This window comes from Dryas octopetala, chromosome 6 (genome assembly GCF_963921425.1).
Source record: "Dryas octopetala chromosome 6, drDryOcto1.1, whole genome shotgun sequence".
NCBI classification, from domain to species: Eukaryota; Viridiplantae; Streptophyta; class Magnoliopsida; order Rosales; family Rosaceae; genus Dryas; species Dryas octopetala.
The window spans coordinates 18,471,935-18,485,320 of NC_141371.1; the positions used below are offsets into that span (position 1 = coordinate 18,471,935).

Genomic DNA, 13,386 nt, shown 5'->3' on the forward strand with positions numbered 1-13,386 from the left:
GTTGTTGGGTTCATGTAGTAGGCTATTGATTGCTAAGTTGGTATAATTAAAATGCAGTATAGTATGTGTTGAATGATAATTTGGTTTAATTGAACATGTATTCCCATGGTTTAATTGCCTTTTCCTAATAACTTGCTGTTAAATGAGTGTCAAAAGTTAGTATAATTGAAATTACTTGCTGTTATTCATGTCAATTCATTTTCTTTATGAATTACTATTTGTGACAATATATTATTGCAGAGGGTCCATTTTCTCACTTGTTTACACAAGAATTACACCATGGGGGCCAGCTTGTAGACTTATAGAGGCAAACATCAGTAAATGAGCCTCAACCTCTTGCTCAATCACATCCCCAACCAAAATATGAGGGTGGAGATTTTTATGGTATTGATATAGACCAAGTTGAGAGTGGATATTTTCATGATGTTGAGTTACGAAATGCTGAAGGAGAAGTTGACGAAGGAGGTTTGCATGATATTGAGGTAAGAGAAGATAAGGGTGACGAATAAGTAGAATAAGATGAAGACGTACTTTGTTGACTCTGACTATGAACAAAGCCGCGCGTGCAGATGAAGAAGTTGTTCAGGAGGATGACCTAGCTTATCAAGAGCATTTTGAGGGTGCTAATAGTGAAGATATCCAAGGAGAGCTTCCCCCAGATGAGCCACTCTCTGATGATGTTGATTCATATGATCTTAAATCTCTAGATATCAATGAGTCTAATGAGGATGAGGAACAAGAGAGAAGGGGGATTAAGAAGAAAAAGCTATCATGGTCTAAACCATTCAGGAGAGAAACAAATTTTAGAACCATTGAACTTAAGTTGTGGCAATATTCTTATTCTAATTCTGAAGATTTCAAGGCAGTTGTTAAGGAAAGCTTCATAAACAATGGATGCTTGTACAAGTTTATTATTAATGACTGGTACAAGGTTTAGGTAAAGTGCAAGGCAGAGGGTTGCCCATGGTATGTCTATGCATCTATGAACAAGCCGAGGTCGATTGCCCCCTGTATGTCAAGACTTTCCAAGGAACTTGTTGGATGAAAATAAGCATAGTATAAAAAGCACTTGGTTGGCTGAGAGATATAGTGATGATCTAAAAAGTAACAGTAAGATGGATGTTCACTACAACAAAAATGTCGATAGATATCAGTCGTGGACTGATATCTATTTGAGTAGCCGTCTGATATAGCGAGTCGTGATATCTAATGTTCACATTTTAGATATCAGTTTTAAACTGATATGTAAACATTGTTTATATATCTTTTTTGATATTATTTCTGATATCTATAAAATCCGAATATCAATAATTCTGATCAATACATATCGTATTTGAGGTAGAATATGATATAAAACCATGATATCAATATCAGATTTGAAGTAGAATATGATTTAAAATCTTAGTATCAATATCAGGTATATAATAAAATCTGATATGTAATCTCGATATCAATATCAGGTATGGAACATACTCTGATATCTAAATATTGTTTATATATCAGGTCTGAGAGAGAATCTGATATCAAAATGACATAACATTTCAGTTTTTAGACCAAAACTGATATTGTTTATTATTTCAAGTTTAAAAAAAAAATTTAGAATGTATGATATATATTAGTTTTTTTTTTTCACCTAAAAAGGATATCAATGAATTAAATATACAATTGTGCCTGTATTGTGAAATGGCCTGAAATTTGTGCAAGTATAAAATCTTTCATTCCCATATATTTCATATTTCAATTACCAATAACATTCAAAGTACCCAAAAAAAGATTACAATATAATATCCAACAAGTACGTAGTTCTATAGTTAAGGAAATACATAAGGAATTACTAAGGTATGACTGATGGTACTAATTTGAAGATCCGAAGCAGACAACTTCATCTAGCTAGTGGAGTAGAATCATTTACATCTTAAAGTTGTGTTGATTGAGACTAAATATACATAAACTCTTCTCATGAACACTAGACCTGCAAAAGCATAATGCAACGGTCTTCAATATTATTGGCTAATATACTGAACAAATGGTCCAAGATTTAAAAACAAAATCACAACAATACACACAAGGAAAGAATCTATTCCCAATGTTGTACATAAAAAATAAAAAAGTTGGTAGTGATGAATATAAGGCAATTAAAGGCAAACTGCAAAGGCAACCTGCGCCCAATTAAAGGCAAAAGCAAAGACAATTTTCCCAAGTATCAAAATAAGAGATATCTTCCAAGTGTTAGTAACTGAGCAAAGCATCACCACCAAATCAGAAAAAAGAACCAGTTCATAACAAAATAACAAAATGCAATAGCCAGACCAAAGAACTCAATAATGAAAACAACAATGCAATTTCAAAACCTCCAAAATTGATGAACTGGCATCCAAACTCAAATAAAATCATAACCATATAAGCAAGCAGCTCAAAACTAAAATAAAATCCTCACCTTGTCTGGAAATCCTTAACCAACTAGAAATAAAATCCAGAAAACAACCCAAAAATCAAGATAGAAAAAAAAAATAAACAGCATATGAAATAAACCAACATATGAACTGACCAAAAGTAGGTAAGACACAAGTATATTCAACCCAAAAAAAAAAAAAAACAATTGGACATGAATAACTAAATGGTCTATATACGAGGGATAAGCATAACATGGTTGAACTTGTAAGAATGGTTGGGAAATTAATATTGAAATGCTGATACAATATTCCTGCAATTTACCATAAGGACTCGTGTCATAATTAAGGGCAGTCTACTCAACTGACTAAAAAAACCATATAACCAACAAAATTAAAGAAATACAAAAAGCTAGAAGAAAAAGGCTGTAAAACTTTAACATACCTTGGGCGTACAGACTCTGCAATATACTTGGTCATGTATGTGTAGACAGCCCTACTTAGACAATATATCTGGTATACATACCTACGAAGACAATATATACATGAGAAACACTTAAAAAATGTAAAACAGAGCAGCTAAGTTGTGCCAAGCAAATCAATCCACAACCAAGCCTTGTCCTTAAAAATAGAGTCTGGATGTCTATTGAGTCCTTCAAAAAAAGTGAAGGACCAATCTTCTAGAACAAAAAAGCTAGGGATCATCATTGTCAATTTCTTCCTAACCTGGTAACCAGTAGCCCAAGAACATGGTCAGACCAGCTAATATAACAAGAAACTCAACTATTAGTGACTAATACCACTAGGCCTTTTGTCATTAAGTTCCATCATTAAATTCTTGGCAGTTCATCATTAGTGTTCTAATACATAAGTGTTTCAAACTCAAAAAAGAGTCTGGCAACCTTGGGTCAAGGACAAACAATGGCATCCATATATACCTTCAAGTTTTACTGATGTCATTCAAGTCCTTACATTTGTAAGCTATCTTAAATTCAACATTTGTTAAACCATATTAAAGTAATTCACCATCACAATATTTGATATTGAGGATGTTAATAGTGCAAGGGAACAGTTACTACTGCTTGTAGGATGGATAAGGTCAAAATATATTATATCGGACGGCCAAAAATTAGACCAATTGAATTCTGTCTGTTATAATTATAATTTTAATAATTTTAAATAAAAATTATAAATAAAAAAAAGTACTTCTGAATTGATCTCATCCTTTCTTCAATAATTTAAATAATAATTTAAATTATTTTTTGTTGAGTAATAACTTAATTGTTCAATAAAATACTTCTTGTAAAAATATCAATAACCTGTTGTTTTCACTTACGAAAAAGAATTATATATTAATTCATGAATTATGACACAAATTCGAAGACATTTAGACATATCAAATTAATCTACTATGGCATATGTTCTCATCTGAAGTCCCTAACAAATACTTGGTTCACTTGTTTAATTAATTAGAAAACTTCTTTGTGATGTAAATGGAGGATGTATGTGCAGATTGGTGAACTTCAAGAAATCATAATGCTGATAATGTTAATATGTTAATCAATTTATTTTAGGGGAACCTCAACTATTTGCAAACATCCATAAGAAAAATTCTTCATTTACAGACAAATTGAATAGCCCTGAGTTTGTCCAAAAGGCAAAGTAATATATATTACCTGTATCAAATTAACCGCTTTCTTAATTGACTGCCCATCCAAATAAACTCAAACCAATTAACAAGAACAGAAGGAGGTGTAATAGGATTTGCAAGATCCATGAAAACCTAAAAGAAGGAAAAATTCAGAAACCAAATTATCCTTTTTACATCTGAGAAAAACTGCAGCACTTAATCAAATTATTAGTTTCGTTCTTTGCAATAAGAAATAGATTATATAAAGCACCTACTGAGTAAACAATCAAATCAAGTTAAGAGCAGGAACTACACCTATTGAAAAATTTCTATAGGTAGATAGACAAACCATGTTACAATTATCTCACATCAGTAAACCATAAACATCTAATTCCCATAGTATGCTTTAGAAAGCCAATTAGTGTTGTCTTTCACATCTTTGTAACTAGCCTTGCCTGACAGCAAAGTACTGCAAATAAATGCATTGAAGTGTAAGCATAATATATTTAGTGGATCAAATAACCAAATATGTCAAATAGATTAACTAAAAAAAAAGTAAGAAAATTACCTGTACATCTAAAGCCAGTGGCTGCCAATATCTAAGGCAAGCAATTAATTAGAGAATAACTAAGCCAGGTCTGCATTAATATGCAAGAAAACTTACCTGACTGAGCATTCGGGGAGCAAAGCTCTGTTTCCATTAGTGCTATCCACTACAAATATAAGACCATCGTGGAAACCATATGTATACACACCACATAAGTATTAAGTACCCATTTATCAATAACAAGACAGAGAAGAAAATATTTTTCATTCATAATTGGGGCATATATCAACATCTCATTGTGTTCACACACATTCATGTACATGCTTTTGATCGAAATTCATCACCAGCGAGTGAGTTACCACTTGTACATGTCTAGTAATTATCTGAAGATTCCAAGGAAGAGAAAGAAAGAAAGAATTCAGATGATGGTTACCACTTTTGCTTTTTCTTTCTTTTTTACTGCATAAACAAAGAATCTGACTTATAGCAATTGATGCAGAATAATTATGCGAGGAAATGTAGTTGTATGTAAAAACCATGTCACTTAGTATTATTCTTTGTTAGTCTGCTCATTAAGTTGTTGCAATAATCAAATAAACTTTGTTTCTAAAGAAGACTGAGAATTAGAAGACTAATAGAACACAGTTAAAACAACTAGGAAATAGGTAAGTCAAGGTAAATCTCGTGCATCATCAGTAACCCAAAACCTTTGCAAATATATATAGAGGTAGGATTCTAGTAAAAAAAAAAAAACATCCAGAATGGTTATGAAAAGTAATATCACATTCTTTTAAAAGCAAATTAAATGGTATTCTGCTATCTGTCTAACCAAAAGCAAGATATAATATCATCTACATCATTCTCCAACCACAAGGAATATCCTCTCACAGCTATGAGGAGGCAAAGATAGAGCACATTCATTGCCTGCCTCTAGCTTTCCTTAGATTGAAAACATTGATCATAAGCAATTGTATAAAAAGCAGAAATCTGATAGACTCACCAGGAAAATCAGATGACCCACATCCTTCTCTCTTTCATGGTGAAAATTTTATGAATAAAAGACGGGATCAAATGGGTAACACAAAATCCCATTAATTAACAAAATTTGATTAAAAAATGGGTTATATTCTGTTTGCTATAAGATAAAGATTTAGAGAGGTAGAATAATCCAATTTCGTAAAAAGATATTAATTAAGAACAAAACCCCTACCCAAACCATAACCCATCATTGACAAAGTCACAAAACCCCAATTCCCAAATATAAAAAAAAATCCTAACTCCCAAAATTTCAGAGACAATAAGCTAAGCCACCAATCAGAAATATAGATAAATGAATAAGCTAAAATCAGTAATTGAAGACCCTAAATCAAACCCCTAACCCGTGAGTCATTGAATCCCCAAATCAAAACCCTAACCCTAAATCCCTAATTTGAAATTTCAGAGATGAGACATACCTTTTGATTTTGGGAGAGATGAGAGTGAGAGATGAGATCGAGAGTGAGATCGAGCCTCGTGGGTGTGGGTGTGGGTGTGGGTGGTCTCGAGACTGGGAGAGAGGCGAGATCGAGACTTCGAGAGTGAGATCGAGAGAGATCGCGACTGGGTACTGGCTGGGTGTTTCTGGAAATGGGAGATCGCGACTCGCGAGTGACTAAGTGAGAGCTGAGAGTAAGAGTCTTTGACTTGACTCATATATGCTGTGATGATGAGAGAGAGGAGGGAGAGAGGAAGCTTTTGGGAGTGGTCTTGTCGCCATCAGCCGCCGGACGAGAGAGTTCTCGCCGGAGAAGATGATCGGTGGGAGAGGGAAGAGAGAGATAGCAGAGAGAGCTAGATCGAGAAGAGAGAAATGTGAGAGTCAGGAGAGAGAAAAAATTTAAGTAGGAAAAAAAAAAAAAACATATCAGGTGTGTTTGAGTGTTGGGACAAAAAAATTATAAATGGTTTGTTAAGATATCAGTTAACAGTTTAAACTGATCTTTTTATAAATTAAAAAAAAAAGAAAATATTATATATCAGGTGATAAAAACCATGTGATTTCTATTAGAGTTTAGAAATCAGCTAAAAAATTATCTGATATTATAATTTTTATAATATCAGTCAACTTCAAATCTAATATAAAATTGGTGATATCTATTAACAATTTTGTTGTAGTGGTTGGAGAAATTAAATCAAAGGTTAAGAAGCACTACATGTCAAATATTTCAAGATGTCAAGCATATAGAGCTCGAAGCAAGGCAAATGTGAAACTTGTTGGGTCTTACAAGGAGCAATCACTACAAGAAAAGCTTTAATAGATATCACTAAAAATATATCGGTTTTAAAAAAATCGATATTGTCAAAGTTTTTTATATCAGTTGGATTTTTAGTTTTCTAAAAATGATGTCTAAACACATTTATATATCGCCAAGTTTTCAAATTTGATAACTAAATTTTTGGGCAGAAATTAAAATTTTATAATAATCGATATCTAAACCATAAACTGATATTAATTGTTTCAGCTAAAAATCAAATATACAAATTTTTGCCACAGCTTAAATGTTTTGACTTAAGTTAGACCCGATACTCCCCCTCTCAACACAATTAACACAGAAACACTCTCAGTCTCAGACACTCCCTCTCACCTTGAGCTCTCTCTCTCTCTCTCTCTCTCTCTCTCTCTCTCTATCACCCACCCACAGCCCTCGCTGTTGCGTCGCCGTTCTCACAGTCCTTGTCACCGTCGCGTCGTTGACCTTGGCGATGACGTCGGCCCTCAAGAGCTTTCTCTGCCTCGCTCATCGTCTTGGGTTGCAGCCAAAAGGTAAGATTAGTCATCTCGATCTCCTGGGTTCTCTCTTTCTCTCTGTCCTCGATCTTCTCTCTATCTCATCATGGGTTCTCTCTTTCTCTCTGTCCTCTTCTCTCTTTACTGAAATTTGGGTTTCAAAATTTGGGTTTTCTATTTGTTTAGGTTCTTCTTCAAATTAGGGTTTTTCCCGGTGGTATTTGAGGAGGTTGAAGGATCTTGTTTTGGGATTTTCAACAGAAATCAACTGGTCAGAGGTAAGAACTCCTTTTTTATTTCTGGTGTTCATATGGGATTAACTCGATTCACATTCAGTGCATGCTCTTCTAGGCATGCTCCATCTTGTATATCACCAAAAGTTTATAAATTAATCATTTACAAAGTAAGTTATTTGTTACTTGCTTTACCATTGCAGAACTTGATTTTCGGTTCCCAATTGGAGCACCAGTACATGAGATTCTTGCACTTTTGTCTACAAATTAGCTGTTGAATGTTTTCTTAGAACAAAATAAACATCTATTTCATTCCAAGTATTCTCGCAAGTGCACGAATCGCATCAGTAGCAAAGCGTACAAGCACGAGGTCGATCCCACAGGGAATGGTTAATAAACAACAAATCAATTCAAATAATCACTAGAATAACTAAATGGGGGGTTTAAAGAGATGAAAACGCACGCACACACCCTTTATTCTATCTTGCAATGTTAAGTTTTCAGTTTCAAATCAGATAAGCATGTAATAACCATCCAAGGCTAATGACAATTAATTTAAACACAATGTATTAAAGTTTGACTGCTAAAAATGTTTGGCTAGTTATTTTCTCGCAATTGTTCTCCTAAGGCATATACTAAGAGCTTCTTGGGCCTTCCTTAATCAGTTAACTTACATGTTCCCTAGTTCAAGCTAAGGCAGCTGTTACCCATGTAAGAGTCATTAAGATCCGTGAGAACGTCAATCATGCACAACATATAAGCTTTGACTATTTCCTTATAGAGGTCGCCCAACCTCATTACCAAGAATAATCCCTTATTCTCTTGTTACTTGTGGTTTAGTGTCTTTGACTATTTCACAGCTAAACCTAACGAATAAACTAGATGCAATTACCCTAAGGTGGCCAGTCAAATGATGCAAACAACTAGTGATGGATTCTAATAGATAATGAAAATTTAATACACGCAAACATCAAACTAATCGATCAAGAGACAGATAAACGATTTGTTAAAACATGCAAATCCATTAATCAACCTACAACTAACATGCAAGATAAAATAAATAAACCTACATAATTAAATTAAATAAAAGAAAACAGCAACTAATAACAAAATCCCAATTCATATTAATGCAAAATTCAGAAACACAAACTAAATAAAATCAGAAGCATAAACTAAGCATAAAATCAGAATTCTAGAAGAAAAGGAAAACAAAAATCAGAGAAACATCACAATGGTGGCTGCGACAAGGAGAGAAGAAGAAGGAAGCACCTAGCAAGCAGGAGGAACTCACGGCAAGGTGAGCTAGGGCTTGCGGCAAGGGCTGGTTCCTTTCCTCTCTCACTTGTCACGCCACCTTCTCTCTCTAACTCTCTCTGAATTTCGGATCTCTCTCTCTCTAACTTTTTGAAAATAAAAACCAATGAAAACTGAAAATTAAAACTAGGAGAAGGGTCTAGGGTTCTGAAGGTATATGATATATTTATAGAGGTGCAATCCTTGAGAGGCAAGGAGAAGGTTTCTTGCGGCAGCAGCTAGGGTTAGAGGCACCATGGGCTTGCGGCAAGAGCTTGGCCTTGTGGGCTTAAGTGAGTCATGCAAGGGCCAGCTAGGGTTCCTCTTCCTTGCACATGGGCTGCTGGTCTTGGGCTATGGTCTTGGCGCATTGGGCTTGCAAAATGTGGGCTAGGGTTTCACTTCATGGGCTGCTACCTTGAGGCTTGCACATTGGGCTTGCATCTTGGGCTGAAGTGGCTTGCATGGCATGCATGTGCATGCATGGGCTGCCACCTTGGATCATGCGCATTGGGCTTGGGCTGCTAGGGTTAGGCGCATGCATGCATGCATGATCCCTCTTGACTTCGGCATGACCTAGGCCCAAGGCCCATTTGACTTGTTGACTTGTCATCTTTGACCCTTGACCATTGACTTTGACTTCCCATTTTGCCCCTAATTTTCATTTGAATTTGAATTCATTTCTTCCCTCCATTCATTTCCATGGATGTCCACCACCTTCTGGAAGCTCCTGGAACCTTGACTTTGTAGAGTTAACTTTGACCAACATTTCCTAGTGCAACTAGGATTCCTTGTAAATGAAAGATTCCTTATCCATTTCGACTTCTCGTAATGACCATATTGCCCCTGGGGTCTCCTAGTGTCATTAGGACTCCTTTCCCTAATAGGGTTAGGTTTCCTAGTTCAACCAGGATTTCCTGTTTCAATCATGATTTCTCATTTTTGGCTCCGCAATGATGGTTATGGAATTGATGTTTCCTAGTGTGACCAGGAATCCTCATTTGACTAGGATTTCTGCACTTTTCTGGTTTGACCAGGATTTCACTCGTTTTCCTAGTTTGACCAGGAAATGTCCCAAAATGGCTCCATTTGCTTCCTTTTCTTATTTCTGCTTCATTTGACCTGAAAATACAAAAACAAGACAAGAAACACAAAATATCGAGTTTTAACACTCTAGGTTAAGGAATTAGTATCATAAAGTGATGCAAAATGCACACTCATCATTAGCTTAAGGTAAATTTTCCAGCCATGACTGTCACTGACTTTGCCGCAAGCCTCATTATTGTCATGTCTTATTTTGGAGACGTGCTTTCCATTTATTTTTTTATTTTTGGTAGCAGTATGGCAAATGGTTAATCCTACCATTTGTAAATTAAGTTCATTTACAAATTGGTGCCTTGGTTGAGCTTGGATGAGTGGCTCTTTGTTTACTTATCTTTCTTTTCAAATTCACCTGATTATGTGGCCTCTGCTTTGAGAAGAGTAAGAGAAACCCAACTAATGTGCACTCTTTGTTACCCTGGAAAACATCTTCCCAAGAAAATGTTATGTTTGCAATCTCATATGTGTTTTCCATCTTTGGACTGTTTACAGATATCAACATGGCGAAGTAGAGGATGTCTTCCTGTCGTGATTGAAGGTACGACTTCGATTATTGAAATTCAGCAAAAAGATCCTCACTTTATGTACTATACCTTTTATTCTCAAATTTACAAGCTTACATTAGGCCCATTTGGATCAACATCTTATATCTTGGCCAAAAACTAAAGTTGGGGCAAGTTTATAATTTGGGGTATGGTTACTGGGTGTGGGCCAACCATTGAAATCAAATTGTGACAGTTAAGGTGGGAAAATTATGGCCATGAAATTGTAAGTCATTACCAATATATATGTGGGTAACAGCTTGCAAGAGTCATTAATTTTGTTTAATTGTTAACTTGGCCAAAAACTAAACCTGTGTTGCTCAGAATCCAGTTTACTGTGGCTGGAGAAATGGAAATATGGTAGACCACTGGCAGGTTGTTAGACCACAATGGTAGTGTATAGATATAGCATATGTAGATTTCTAAGTTAGAAACGGTAACATAGTGTCTCTAAATTTTCAAAACTATAACCTTCTTTTGCCTCAAATTATATTACTTCACATTGGTGTTTTAATTGTAAAAAATTGTAAAGAAATTTCCAAATTGCCAAGTATTTTGGAATTGAAATGTCTTCAGTTTGCATTTTGATTGCCCCATATTGTGATTTGTTATTGAATGGTGAATCTGCATCAAACTCATAATTCAGAAAATTTGATAGACATTTTGCGTGTGTGATTTTTGGTGAAGTAGAGCAAATGCAGAAGGTGGTGATCTTTTAGGGCCCGTTTGGATTGAGAATTTGGATTTGGATTTGAATTTCAAATTCATGTATTTCAAATCCTAGGGCCCGTTTAGATTGAGAATTTGGATTTTGTAACGCCCCGATCCTTGGGCCTATAAATACACTGAAACTTTGTCCTTTAAACCTCTTTTCAAAGAATGAGCCATGCACTTAACATAATAAATAAATACATTTGATAAATCAGAGTGTGAGCCCAAAAACATGTATGTAAAAATCACTGTATAGAATCAGTTAAATCAAAACATAGTAGGTCCCACTGCCTCAACTTCTCCTCACTGCCTCCTCAGCCTGCTTAACCTGCAAAACATTAACCACACTGCACCATATCCACGGTACACCGGGTCATTCAAACAAATAACCCGGTAAGCTCACTAGAGCTCGTATGAGTGAAATGACTTAAACAATACTCCTCAAAATAATCCTTCAATTTCCATGCTGAAAATAATCCACAATAAAACCCATAAATATTCAATCACACAATAATTTCATCACCAATCATCCAAGCATCAAAATAAATCATAAATCCTCGAATTCACATCTTAAATCCATCAATAAATAATAATCCTCATTCTGGCAAATCAATTGCCTAAACGTCAGCTATTAACCTCAATCTCGAATCATTCACATCCTAACTTATAACCTCAATGCATAATCCATTCACCAATTCCATCCTCAAGATTCAAGCCTAGACTTACCAAGTCCTAGTCAAATCAAGTCCTAGCAATCAAATACACACAAGCACACAAGCACACAAAGCAACGAAATAGACTATCTAATTTCACTCACTGTTTAACCACGTAAAATGACGAAAATGCCCTTCTTGGCTCCTTTGCTCGGATCTCAAATCCGGCAGCATAACGGCATCGGGAATGAGATTTCCCGAGCCCGTGTACCTGTTAAGACCAGACAATCCATAAATACAATTCAGAAACACAATTGGGCCACTGAACGACCGAAACGGGTGGCCGCCACCACACACGGTGGCTGCCCCACCCCAAACAACACACAAATTCACACCAAAAACAACGACGGACCTTGAAAAGACTCCAGGAGTTTCCAAAGAGGCACAACGACCGAGAAAAACCACCAAAATCGCCGCCACACAAGGCAGAGCTACAGTGGCTGCGGCTGCAAAATAGGGAAATCAAAATCGAATCACAAGTGGGTCAAACTAAGTACATGGACACGAAGGAGACATCGAGAGGAGCCAAAACGATACCTGGGTCGATGGCCAATTCTCGCCGGAAATGGCCGAAACTGGCCGGAGAAGCCATCGGCCTTGGAACTTCGATTCGCCGTCGTGGGAGGTTGTCGAAGCTAGGGAAGAGTACGGGGAGGCTCGCCGAGACGAGAGGGAGAGGATCCAAGTGGTGGGAAGTCGCGGCGTCGCCGGAAAATCGAGATCGCCGGCGAGGAGGAGCTCAGCTGTTCTGCGTCGTGTCTTCGTCGTGGGTGATCGGCCGGAGAAACGGAGGCCACTGGGAGAGAGAGAAGAGGGAGGCAAGTAGCATGGGCCAAACACCCAGCCCAGCCGCCGCCGGACGCGCCGCCACGCGCCGGTGGCAGGAACGGCGAGGGTGAGGGGCGAGAGAGAGACTGACGCGCGGGGGAGAGAGAGAAAGACAGAAATGAGGAGAGAGAGAGGAAATCTGACCTTTGGGTATTTAAAACCCACTTTCGTAAAATTTACAAGTTTGCCACTCACTTCACATGTCCGTATCTTTCAAACCGTAACTCCGATTGACGCGTGCCGCGTGTCTACGAACTCGTGGGTTCGAGACCTACCTAACGAGTCCAAAGTCAAAATCAAAAGCCCATTTATTTTGAAAGTCAACTTTGGATCAAGCCCAATTTAAAACAAAAATTAAAAATTAAACCAAACCTTTTAAATTTCCAAATAAATCCCCAAAATTCTTAAAATAAATTCGCAAAATATTTAAAATAACTCCTTGAAAAATACGGGGTCTTACAATCTACCCTCCTTAAAAAAATTTCGTCCTCGAAATTCCCAAGGGAAAGTAAAAGCTGAACAACTTCACACAACACAACAAACACAAGCAACAACAAATCACACTTCAAAGAAACTCTTTTATTTAAAAGAAAACTTAAAATAACGTGAGCAAGAATGAGAATAAAAATAC

General features: G+C 36.4%; 1 long non-coding RNA gene across 1 annotated transcript; it reads right to left on the reverse strand.

Annotated features, from left to right (window-relative positions):
- Positions 1-11,320: 11,320 nt before the first annotated feature.
- Positions 11,321-12,376, reverse strand: LOC147283015 (uncharacterized). Its single transcript, XR_015123082.1, has 3 exons — positions 12,280-12,376; positions 12,032-12,138; positions 11,321-11,561 (listed from the first exon to the last, which is right to left on the reverse strand). It is a non-coding gene; the product is annotated as an uncharacterized LOC147283015 (long non-coding RNA).
- Positions 12,377-13,386: the final 1,010 nt, after the last annotated feature.